Source organism: Toxorhynchites rutilus, chromosome 3 (assembly GCF_029784135.1).
Source record: "Toxorhynchites rutilus septentrionalis strain SRP chromosome 3, ASM2978413v1, whole genome shotgun sequence".
Classification (NCBI taxonomy): domain Eukaryota; kingdom Metazoa; phylum Arthropoda; class Insecta; order Diptera; family Culicidae; genus Toxorhynchites; species Toxorhynchites rutilus.
In genome coordinates, this window is record NC_073746.1 from 27093802 (window position 1) to 27106331 (window position 12530).

Genomic DNA, 12530 nt, shown 5'->3' on the forward strand with positions numbered 1-12530 from the left:
TCATCGTCAGCCAAGCGTTGCACCAGCTATTCACACGGCCGCTCCGCCGATTGGTGGAAGCTGATAAGATGATGGTCTCTCCCTGCCGAACCCCGAAGTGCAAAACATTCGTCGGCAATCGGACACGCTCTTGTGCTGCTCTCTATGATTCATCATGATTCGTCTGCTTTTTTCCACCCATTTGATTCCTCTCTCTTGCGCAGAGGATCCATATTAGTGGACGCTGCGCCGCGATTGCCCCTTGGCGCGTTTAGTAGTGGCGCGTTTGTGGTGCCTGCGGTGGGTGGTGGTGTTGGTGGTGATTGCAAGGTCTGTGCTGATGATGGTAATTTTTGTTATGCTCGGGATTGCTCCGGGGCCGCAGCCGGACAAAACCTGACCTTTTGCAGGCGTTCGTTTAATCTTAATTAGTATTATTTTAAAGCAATCGAGGAAGAGCGCTACACAACACTGGGAATGTATTCTGCATTGGCATCCATTCGGGGCGTTATGTTGTTAGGACGAAGATTATCAGCACTACACCATCATCGCGGCCCGAACATCAGGCTGCCAGTTGTGGGCTAAAGGGTGGATAAGGTCAGAAGATGTTCGATTCGAGTGCTCATATGTGTGCGAATGTGCACTTGCCCCTGCTAATGTAAAGCTATTAGTGGGGGCGGGACTTTCGAGTTGTGATTTTGTTAGGATAGAATCGAATCCAAATGTCACGCCACCGCGAGTGGCGCCGAGTTCCTTGAGGCCCCTCTCCATTTTCTTCACTTTGAATTTGAATAATGTCAATTCCGAAACCGCAGACAAATATCTAATGCATATCTTTTTCTTTTCTTTTACAGGTAATGAGCTTTCACCTGCTTCAATCACGCCGAGTAAGTTTCTTTCGTTCGAGTTTTCCAAGTCATTCTCAATTTCTCTCTTTATAACATTGGATTGGCTCCATCTTCGCGGACGAAAGTGCACGGACCTCGTTACGGGACGCTTGGCATTCCAATGGGTTTCCAATAAGTTCACAGCTCTTTTATTACCTCCATCCGATAAGAGGCTCGTCATCTCGCACAGGCTCTAATAGCATAGCCAATTTCAAGATGATTAAAAGCTAAGAGAAAGAGCATCGCTCATCTCACCTCGATCGGGAGGAGGAAACTCGCCGCAGTTCACCCCACCGAACGCAAACTTCCCATTGAGCTGTGGAACAATATCAACTTCAATCGATCGATCCCTCACCTCGTGTCGATCTCCGCCAAGTAGTCGCTCCACCCATGTGCCGCGGCGGCACATCGAAAAGATGCACTCTATACACCCTTCAAAAGGCGCTTCTTCCCTTTTTTTCCGGCCGCCACCCGTTCACCCACTCTCCGACCCACTCAATAACCACAGCGATCATAATTTTCCACTAATTTAAAAGCGAGCTAATAAAGCTTCAAAATAACGAGAAAAATAGCAAAATCAACAGCGACTCGTCTGTGACCTGCCGATCGATGGCTATGGGAGAGAGATGCTGCTGATGAGCACGAGCGCCTCCAATGGTCTCCTCAACAATGCAATGTAAAATAAGCCGGTGAAGGAGGCAGAAAAAAAAACCCGAACAGACTCCGGCGAAGATGAACGACCACAGATGCTAATCACGAACAACAACAGCACGCTTTCCTTTCTTCTGGCGGGCGCTGCTATTGGTGGTGGCGGCGAGGGAGGATGCGATCGCATCGCACCAATCTCAACCACTCGACCGACCGATCATCTCTATCGGAACGAAACAAGAAGCAGGGAAACCTCTTTATTATCCCATTTTCAAACACAATAAATTATTGGTGTGTTTGGTGTTTTCCGATTCGCGGGCGGTAACTCATGGCGGGCGGAGGGAGGGAAAAGCGACGAACCACATTTCAATGCGCACTTATCTGCTGATGGAAATCCAGCGGAGCCGGAATCTCGAAAGGAATCAATTCAGGCGGAAGCGTTCAGCTTCGCCACCTATTCGAGGGGCAAATGGGGGCGATGTACTCTGGGAGATGGATTCCAGGTTATCAGGCTTGGATCAATCGCACAGACGCAACGAGCTGAGCCCCGCAATGGGGTTAATCGGAGCGATAAGGTTCAAACTGAGATGGGTGGGGATCGCAATTTCAAAGAAGCAATTTAGATTTCGTTCGATAGAAAAGCTACTTGCTCCGGAGGAAGAGAAGTTTCAAGAACGATTTTGGTGGTAGAGACCAGATCTTCCCAATGATTTTTCATCCATTGACAGCGAATGCGATATCCGGTGTGCGCAAAGCTTGCGGAAACTCAACATTTGAATCGAAGTGTCACTCACACATCTTGATACGATGCATAAGGATTCATAAGGTTCTTTTTCATCCAGTAAATCGATGATATCCTTCCATAGTTTTTTGTGTCGACTTTCACTATTCTAATTGAGATTAAGCTTAAGTAAATTGTAAAATTTTTAGTTGCTTTCTGTTATTGAAACAGCGAAATTACCCAAAGAACACCGAATGGCATGGGAAAGCATCGATCCGTTCTAATTTTGCCAGCTTCGAAGATTTATTCATTGTAGCCCACTTGAGCAACGCACAATCGAACAATCGAAGTCGTAGAAGCAAACCAGGAAAGCATTTTGCGAATTCGTTTCTACATTTCTAATTGAAGATGAAATATCCTCGTAAATTTCATACCATCCATTGTACACCCAAAATTAATTTTTAGCTCATGTTTTGTCATCCGGATTTATGACATTAAATGAGACATAACATAACAGAAAATGTCATGACTCACAAATACTTTGCCACATTCACGGCCCAGACCTAGAGAGATATTGTTCTCCTTCATGCGCTCCTTTTTTACTCTTAGAAAACACTTTCCAACTTCATTGTATAACCAGGTGCAATATTATCACGTATTTGCTGAATAACTGCTGAACCATCATTAGCCATGTGGATAGCGTGGTCATGTAAAATAGCTTTGCATTCCAGCCGGCCTGGTTCGATCTCGATCCCCATTGCACAATGGTCCAGGAGATGCATTTAAGTGGAAATTAGCATTTAGAGCTCGACAGTTATATTATCTAGACAAAAACTGTCAAAGACAAAAAAGTTGTGTTACTCATGGATAGAGCGCTCGTTTTTATGTTGTCAAAATTGCCAAAATTGTCGATGAAATAAAAAATCTAACTCTCTTATTTTTATAGACAGAGGTAAACATAGTTCGACAATGTTGTAGCTCCAATTATTTGATACATCTTTGTAGAACAACGTTTTTCTCTATCTCTTGAAATAACCGATATAGCGCCTTTTTTTCTACGTTACGTTAGGGTCACCATGAAAAAATCGTTTTTTTTTTGCTCTAACATTTATATTTCAAATTTTACATGCAAACTGTCTTCGAAAGACTTCTAGAGCTTATCAATACAAACATTTTTCGATGCAGAACTTGTCAATATCTCAACTTTACTCAAAGTTATTGATATTTCTTCCCAAAAACATGCCCTTTTCATTAGTTTGTCATTCTTTGTGGGGCAAACATAAAAAAAGCTTGTTGATGAAATTTTAAAGAACATATTTCACTCTATATCATGAGCTTTTGGATGAAAACCCATCAATAACTTTGAGCAGGATTAATATATTGACATATTCTGCGTCGCAAAATGTTGGTATTGATAAGTTATAAAAGTCGTACGAAGACCATTTTGATGTAGAATTTTATATATAAAAATCAGAGTAAAAAACCCCGTTTTTTCATAGTTACCCTAATGCAACTCAGACAGAAGGAGCTAAAAACAACTTTGTGGGAGAGATATTTATTATTTAGACAAAAACTGTTTTAGACGAAGTTGTTACATATCATAGAGCGCTCTATGTTATCAAAAATAGGGTGACCAAAATTGTCGATGAAATGAAAAAGCTAACTTTCTTATATTTATAGATAGAGATAAACATAGTTCAACAATATTGTAGCCCCAGTTATTTTAAACAACTTTGTAGAACAAAGTTTTTTTCTATCTTTTAAAATAATCGATTTAACGCTTTTTTCTAAGTTACATTAGGGTGACCATGAAAAAACGTGTTTTTTCTGATTTAACTTTTATATTTCAAATTGTACATCAAAACTGTCTTCGTACGACTCTTAGAGCTTATCGATACCAACATTTTGCGATGCAGAACTTGTCTATATCTTAACCCTACCCAAAGTTATTGATGGTTTTTTACCCAAAAACTCATGATTTCAATTCTAATTTACACAAACACAAGAAATACCATAGTTTTGAAAATCACACATCATGTAGAGTGAAATATGCTCTTTCAAATGTCGCCAATACACTTTGTTTACGTTTGCCGCAGAAAAAATTACAAACAAAGAAAAAGTGCATATGTTTTGTGAAGAAATATCAATCACTTTGAGTGAAGTTGAGATATTGACAAGTTCTGCATCGAAAAATGTTTGTATTGGTAAGCTCTAGAAGTCTTTCCAAGACAGTTTGCATGTAAAATTTGAAATATAAATGTTAGAGCAAAAAAACCGATTTTTTCATGGTGACCCTAACGTAACATAGAAAAAAGGCGCTATATCGATTATTTCAAGAGATAGAAAAAACTTTGTTCTACAAAGATATCTTAAATAATTGGAGCTACAACATTGTCGAACTATGTTTACCTCTGTCTATAAAAATAAGAAAGTTTTATTTTTTATTTCATCGACAATTTTGGTCACCCTATTTTTGACAACATAAAAACGAGCGCTCTATCATGAGTAACAACTTTGTCTAGGACAATTTTTGTCTAGAGAATAACTGTCAAGCTTAAAATGCTAATTTCCACTTAAATGCATCTCCTGGACCATTGTGCATTGACGTCGTATGGACTTTTTTTTTGCACAATCCCAAATGAAATGAGAAAAGAAAACAGAAGAGATGTCTGCTCGCATACATACAAACCATTTTTAAGCTTTTAAAACAGCTCATTATTTGCGCATTTGACTCTCCAGCACACGAAATGGCATCATTTCTGCCAAAGATAAAATATTTTCTGCTAGTTTGGGTGTATTCGTACACTCCACAACTGCTTAGTTTTGTTTTTTCGCCAATTTACTCGCTTTTTCACACCTAACACCATGCAATCTGACATGTTTTTGTTTAAATTCGAGGAAAAATTTTCGCAAGTATTAACTATAAAATGTTCTTGCTTCGTACATATTCTTCTTTATTCTCAATTCACACTTCTATATCATACGAGAAGTCATCAGTGGCGATTGGTAAACTTAGATCGCTCATGTAACTTTATGTTAATTAATTTCCAGGGGGAGTATCTATCTGTTGGACATTCTTGATGAGCAAACTCACGAGCTTTCTGAAACAAAAGTTACAAAAGTTATGAATCAACAAAATTTATAAATTTGATAGATTTTACGAACAAAAACACGCTATTTTATCTGTGTGAGTAATTTTCGTGTACGATACGAAAAAACTTGCACTCCTGTAGTATATGTCAAACCACGTTGGCAAGCTACAACTTTTCCCGTCCTTCTGGCAGATTTCGTACCGTATCGATAAAAGCCTTCGTGAGGTAGGACTCCTCATGCGAGTGTTTCGAAGTAGGTTTCAACGGGTTTGACATCGTGAGGCCGAGCGCTGTCCTGATGTAAAATTACTTTTTTGTGCTCGCAATCGCATGAATTGAGTTCAGGACCATTCCCCAGTGATAGTTTCGCTCAGTTGTAATCAGTCTTCAGAGAACAAAGAAAACTCATATTCTCTTTTGGTGCGAAGAGCACAAAATTCATAAGCACGACAGCGCAAAATGTACCCGGCGCAACACTCAGATACTAAACATTTCTTCTCACTTGTGTGATACACGTCTCATTGTATACACATACATACACACACATACACATCAAATTCTAGCGCCCACTTTGTCTTCGTTCGTTCTAAGCAAAGCATAGAAACAACAGCGCGCCCCCATTTGAACCGTATACGCTTGTGTGAAGAAAAACACCCCAACAGAGAGAGCAATCCAGATTCAAGCGCGCAGTATAGAAATACGGCGCAAGCACGGCGCAAATTTCAGCGTAAAACTCATCTTAAAACTGGGCGTAAGAACGGCGCTGACAACCAAACATTTCATTCGCCAGAGCGCATGTGTGCACAAGGATTCGGAGTGTGCTCATTCGCCAGAGCGCATTTGTGCACAAGGAGTGGGAGCTCAACTGGCTACAAAAATCTTGTTACGCATCAGCACCGAGTTAAACACATAAAAATAAAACACATATCTCAACCAAACATATTCCAACCAAACATGATAATTGAAAATCTTCGGAAAACTCTGAAGGAAAATGGGAAAATACACATTACATATTGACAAGCGTTTTTAGTCCATTTGATGTTAGCGCTAACGAAATTGATCTTTGCTCAAAAATGGAAATGGATTTTAATTTGATAAAATTGAATTGTGTCTGAAAATAATCTGATATTATAATGTCGAGTTTTGGTAGAAGTACTAGGAATTTTAAGGTAAAAGATTGTTTGAAAAGAGTTTGGTGGGAGCATCGTTATTTTTTCGACACTGATGCCAAACAACATCATCGAAACAGCTATAAAAACCACTCAATAAAATGTTATTCCGGAGTCATAGCGTCCCATGTCATGAAAATCAATAGAATAAAATTGTGTTGATATCAATACAATTATTATTTTTACGTTTAATGGGTCTATAATGTAAGTTTTAGCAACTTTAACATTGGGTAAGAAAATTGTATTGCAGAGCTCGGAACACTGCCACGGCTGCCTATGCTTTCAAAAACAGTAAACGGAAAAGTATTAAATTCAATCTAAATGCCTCGGCCAACGAAGAGAAGGGTTAAGGCTTTCCAACGTGAATATGTGAAAACAATACGATCAACGAAGGAAAATATTAAGGAATTATCAACATCGAGTTACTATGCGGAAGAACTTGTTGATACCAAAAGTGCCCCAATTCGCATGTGTTATAAATTTGCTCATGTTACGCTCGCGTATAATCAGAATCATATGCAAATACACCTTCTATATATATTTATATTTGCAATTGTTCATCGGAACATATCGTTCATACATTTTACTTTAGTATTGAATTGTTATTTGTTTTTTTTTTCAAATGTATTCAAAGACTCGTGTCAATGAAGCGCCACACAGTCTGCTAAGTGAATTGATCTATTTACGTGTGCTTTGCTCTTCTCTCACAAACACTATTACCCCATTTTTACACGAGGGTTTACCTATACTACCACAATGGCTAGCTTCCACCTTCACCTTAATAAATCATCCGCATTTGGGCCACGCGAGAAACTCAAAAAGAGCGCATTGGGCGACGAACGTGTTAAACGGTCAAACGCACGATGAATTAGGAAGAGTGATCAATATCTCACGTGTTATCGATCGGGAGACTTGACTGTCGCGCTGAGCAGACGTGTATTTTTATGCTCTTTATGTCTTCGTTACTTTGGTGATTTTTAGTCTGTGTGTAATTTCTTTCGTCATTTCAAAATGGCGTCTTTTTCATCGTGTTTGATTTTCCGACCCCGCAGGTAACGATTGGAAGTTCAAAAGTGGTCGGAAAGATTGGCATTAAAGTTGAAGAGAAATCCAGTTGTGTTTATTGGAGTTTTCGGAATAAACGATTGAATATTAATTCTGTTGGTTCGGAAATGTCCCAGTTTGGTCGCGTAATTTGATTTATACATTTTAATCGATAACGAAAGCTATAAGGGTGAGTGTGTTGATTATGATGCAAAAAAATACGGTGGTTGCCAGAAGAGCAATAGAAGTGGCATTTGATTCCTACGGTGGTATTATCACCATAAAAAGTGCACATTTTAATCACGATCGTGAAGTACATTAAGCGCTCAACAATCAAACTCGTGGTGTGAAACTTTTGTAACGAGTCACTATGCCTTGTCTTCATGTATATTTGTGTTTCTTCATCTATGACCAATAGAAGGTGTGCAGTATACACACTTCTGGTGCTACAGTGATCTAATGATACAATTAAAAGTGAATGAATCATACACAAAAAATAGCCAGTTACAAAACGCGGATGAATGTTTTCTTTTCCTATTTTTAATTTTTTTATTGCTGTACTTTAATCGGGCGCGCATGCATTCTTGTGAGTGTGAGTGCGGATGATTCAGTGTAGCAACAACCAAGGTGCTTAGAAGTATATCCTAAGGTGGGCCAACCTGGGGTTAGACATCAATTGAATATAGGCTACCCAAAATCAAAATCAATATGGCGTCATTTGTTTACCAACATATCATTTGCGAGGATTGAAATCGTTGAAATCACGGAGATAGTATGATTTATTTCTAACTGCATAAGTGATTTTTATATTTCGGTTTCAAATTGAGGTGTTCACATTTAACATGGAGCTTAAAGTTAGCCACTATTCGACTATATAACCGGACCGAGTTGTAAACAACAGTAATTGACAGAACCAAAATGTCAGTGAACCGCAGCAATATTGGGTACACTGGCAATATGAGGGATTTGACGTTTTAGTCATACCCCTGGGGCCAACTTGCTAAAAGCACTCTTCAGCCATCTTGGAAGTCTACTGTGTTTTGTTTGTAAACAAAACATAGTACGCTTGTGCCGAAGCTCGATCCTGATCAGTCTGTCTCTTTCACGCTTCAAGAAAATAATTCCCCTTCTGCTTTCATCCGTACTGTTTTCATATACCGCTCCCCTAACCAACTTAGTGACGAAACGGCCTCACCTTAGGATATACTTCTAGGCGCCTTGGCAGCTACCTAGTTCGGTATCGAATTATCGACACGTCTCGCTATCTATCTCTCTCTCTCTCACACATTTCTATATTTCTCTCATTATTGCTCTCTTTCTCGCACATACCTTTCAAAATAGTTACTCAATACTGTGACACTTCGCTGTATTTAATGTTTATTTCTGCCGGGTGCTATAATTGATGCTAGGATCGTTAGTAAAATCTCAAGCAGAATTGTCAGTGGGTACCCAAGCCATGTGAAAACAAAGGGAAAATGTCAGTGAGATACTCGATATGTTGACTCCAGTCAATTCAATAGGGTTTCTCTAAAGACGTCACCCGGGTGGTTTATTTCGATCTTTCAATCGGATCAGTCTAACCAGGGTTACCATAAATACATAAATAACTTTAAACTCCAGAATATGTTGTTATAGATTGCAGATTTTAAAAATTCAATGTAATGATGAGAACATTATTTGGTTTATTTTTTGGTTCTTTTTCTAGCGGTATTTCTGCATCTCATTTTTAATTTTATATATTTTGTTGCCAACGAGTTTTTCTCGTCTGATTTCTTTCTTCGTCACAATGCAGCGGAGTCTCAAATTTATTTCTTAATTTGTTCTCCCTATTTCACTGTTTAATTATGGATGTTTATTTTTTGAGATGTATTATCCGTTGAAGATTTTAGAATTAAATTCCAATTAATTACAACTCCGTCGTTGCGATAGGTGATCGATACAGAGTGAACGCGATCAATAACATAATATATCGTCTGTCTGATAGTTTACAGACGAGTTCTTTCGGTTACCCTCTCAGGTTTCTAAAAATAACTGTCCACCGTCGCGATTGGAGTTCTATATAGTGTTCGCGGGATAAATGACGGAAACATATAGCCGGATAGACTTATTTTAGAGAACTCTCTCGGTTACCTTCTCAGGTTCTCAAAAGATCAAATCAAAATGGTTATTCGTCATTCCTTACCTCGAGTAATCTATGGTTAAATTTTACACAATCACATCACTTACCACAGTGAATCCTGATTTATGCCTCTCCTCACTAACAACTATCCCTTCCATGGTAATCGCTAGGGAACCACGCTATAGAGGCGACCCTTCTGGCCTTCGGACAGCGATTACCATATTAACATTCCTTCCCTTCCCCTGGTGACTGTAAGGATGTGGCCGGCGCCGTTATTGACCTCCTAAAGCTCCAATTATCGAAAATTACACAACGAGAATGGTAGTCCCTGTGTGTTCTTTGTGCAATTTGGTTAGTTCAGGTCAATTACAGAGAGCAACTACGAATTGTACAGTCTACCCAAGCTCAAGCTCAAATGCACGATGAGTTACGAAATACATATCCCCTAAGTCAGTAATTTCAATGTTTATAATCCGATTGAATTATTTGAATCATTAAAATCATCTAATTTGTACAAATCAACAAAGCAAGATACAATCAATATGTCAACAACATTGATTACAGTTGGCCCAAACGGGACCTTTTCTTCCCAACATTACAAAGGAATCCAAAAAACAAACTAATCTCAATTGCAATCACTGAGGAGGCGATCTGGCGTAGCGGTAACATCCATACCTCTCACGCTTAGGGTCACGAGTTCAATTCTCACTCCCGACATTCTTCCGAAATGGAAGGTAAAAGTGACGAACCAGCCAAATGTGTTGAAAGTCACTATAATACAGAAATAAAAAACAAAATTGCAATCACCGATCGCCTCTCTTCACCCAATGCTGCATCTCGTCACAAAGCGAAGCAGAAATACTATCTATCATTCAATAACTATCTATTAGGTCCCCCGTCGAAGCCACCTCCCAACGATGAGACCGGCGATGGAGTCCTGCTGTGCCATCAATTAGTGCCACGCAGGTCGGAACTGTGTCTAAGACAAAGCACTGATCCGATCGTGACTGGCGCGAATGTTGAAGTCCGCCACTGTCAACGACGACTGCGCTGTGCTCATCGCTAATCATTGATTGGATGCAGCCACTCAGAGAGATTACGGTGCACCGATAAATAGTAGCGAAGATGACAGCGCAAGGAAATGAACGAAGCAAAATTGTAGCAGAATTCTTTCCGAACGCCACACCGGCAATTACAGGTGACCTAGTAAGCTATACCTGCCGAGCCAAGCGAATGGAATGAAGATGCTGCGTGATTTCCCATGGCTACCGGCGATGGGATTCATTCAGCGCCACTTTAAATACGGTGACAACAATGAGCGGCATTTGCAAGAAGCCCCATCGCTACCGCCATTTAATCTGTCGGCTACAATTATTAGATCTGCTTTATGCAAACAAACAATAAACTGGCGAAAAAAACAGTGGTATTCCAATCGCGTGCGAAATTAATAAGCGCACCATTCGAATCGAGTCACTCTTTAGCCGCTTCTCGGCTCTAAAGACCGTTAATAACAGGCTCATCTCCTATGATATGATTTAATTACGCAAATGATGTTGGATTCGGTTGAAGGTTTTTGGTAGCCTCGGGGCGCTTCTGAAAGCGTCTCTGAGGCTGCGGCTGAACAGGTGGGTGATTTTGTTTTTTTTTTGCTGCTAACCTCCGTAAGGAGCGCTGGTAGCGGGTGTACAATAATAATAATAATAATGATGTTGATGATGATGAGTCTCTTTTATATTTTATGACATTGTAGCCGGCGGAGAATTACCACTTGTATATTGTTAGCGAGGCGGGTGGAATCTGGACGAATGCTGATTGATCATTGTGTGCAGTCCAGCCTACAAACAGTCGGAACCGTCATTCCGCGAACAGATGCTACTGCCGCTTCTGCCACTGCTGCTGTTGTGAGCTATGGTGATTGATGGCTCGCGGGTCAGAGATTAACGATGCAGCATCCATTAGGAATCCGATTGTCCCAATGCTGGAAATCGGCTAGAAAAACATCACCGAAAAGGATTGTAACTGTTGTGGTTGCAAGAGTTTCATCATATCGCCTTAGACCTTGGCGGCGGCATATCTCAAATAGGTGTGGCGATTTCTTTCGTAGCCAGCTCGCTAGCCGAGCGTGTGCATAAATGATTATTCTTGATCACTACTAGTGGCATTCCCCCTCTCCGTGCAAGCCCACCGGTTCATGTAAGCCTTGAATGCCCTCGGCGTAATCGTCTTGACTTAACGGACCGCGCAGAATCACGCCAGTAACACTTCCTCGGGCGGCTACAAACCAGTACTGCTATGCCCGCCGGTGCTCCCCCTCCCTTTCTTGTTGCAGTTGGGGCAAGAAAATGCAGGCAGGTGATATCATGGCAGCGACGGCGGAGTTGCGAATTATCTGAATGAATTTGATCGTCTAACATGAGGATTGATTATCTGCTTCAATTAGAGCATTTTGTGGATAGTTCAATAGTCAGAACTACACTCTGTCCAACTTCTATAAGACCACCCTGATTCTATTTCGTTGTAACACGTGCTTAAATATGATCATTTCAGCTGTCCAGTTTCTATAAGACCATTTCAAAATTCATGAGTATTATCAATGAAAAATTCGAAACGATCGGCTGATTCACATGTCAATAATTGGCAACCTTGCCATTTCGGAAAATTCGTGTTGGAATACTATTTACCAAATTCTGCTGAACGGATTTCTCGATATTTTCCCATGTTCCAGAAGTTGCGATCTTGAGCTCTTCGATCGTGTTTTGCCGTATTCCCTCAGTGTAGATTCTGCGTACAAGGATCCCTTAAAGATTTTCCACAGGATTGAAGTCTGGAGACCGGCAAGACTTAAAAAAATATCTTTCTGGTCCTCAATCT

At 40.2% G+C, this 12530-nt stretch overlaps 1 protein-coding gene across 4 annotated transcripts in view; it reads left to right on the forward strand.

Annotated features, from left to right (window-relative positions):
- Positions 1-12530, forward strand: part of LOC129776735 (MDS1 and EVI1 complex locus protein EVI1-A) — a 277466-nt gene that overhangs the window by 226353 nt on the left and 38583 nt on the right. Inside the window, exon 1 of one of the 4 annotated variants that reach the window (XM_055782559.1) lies at positions 852-866. The exons of the other annotated variants lie outside the window; for them this stretch is intronic. The gene's annotated coding sequence lies outside the window, so the exon portion shown is untranslated. Of the gene's footprint in view, positions 1-851; positions 867-12530 lie in introns of those variants that run through there. 4 annotated transcript variants of the gene reach the window in all.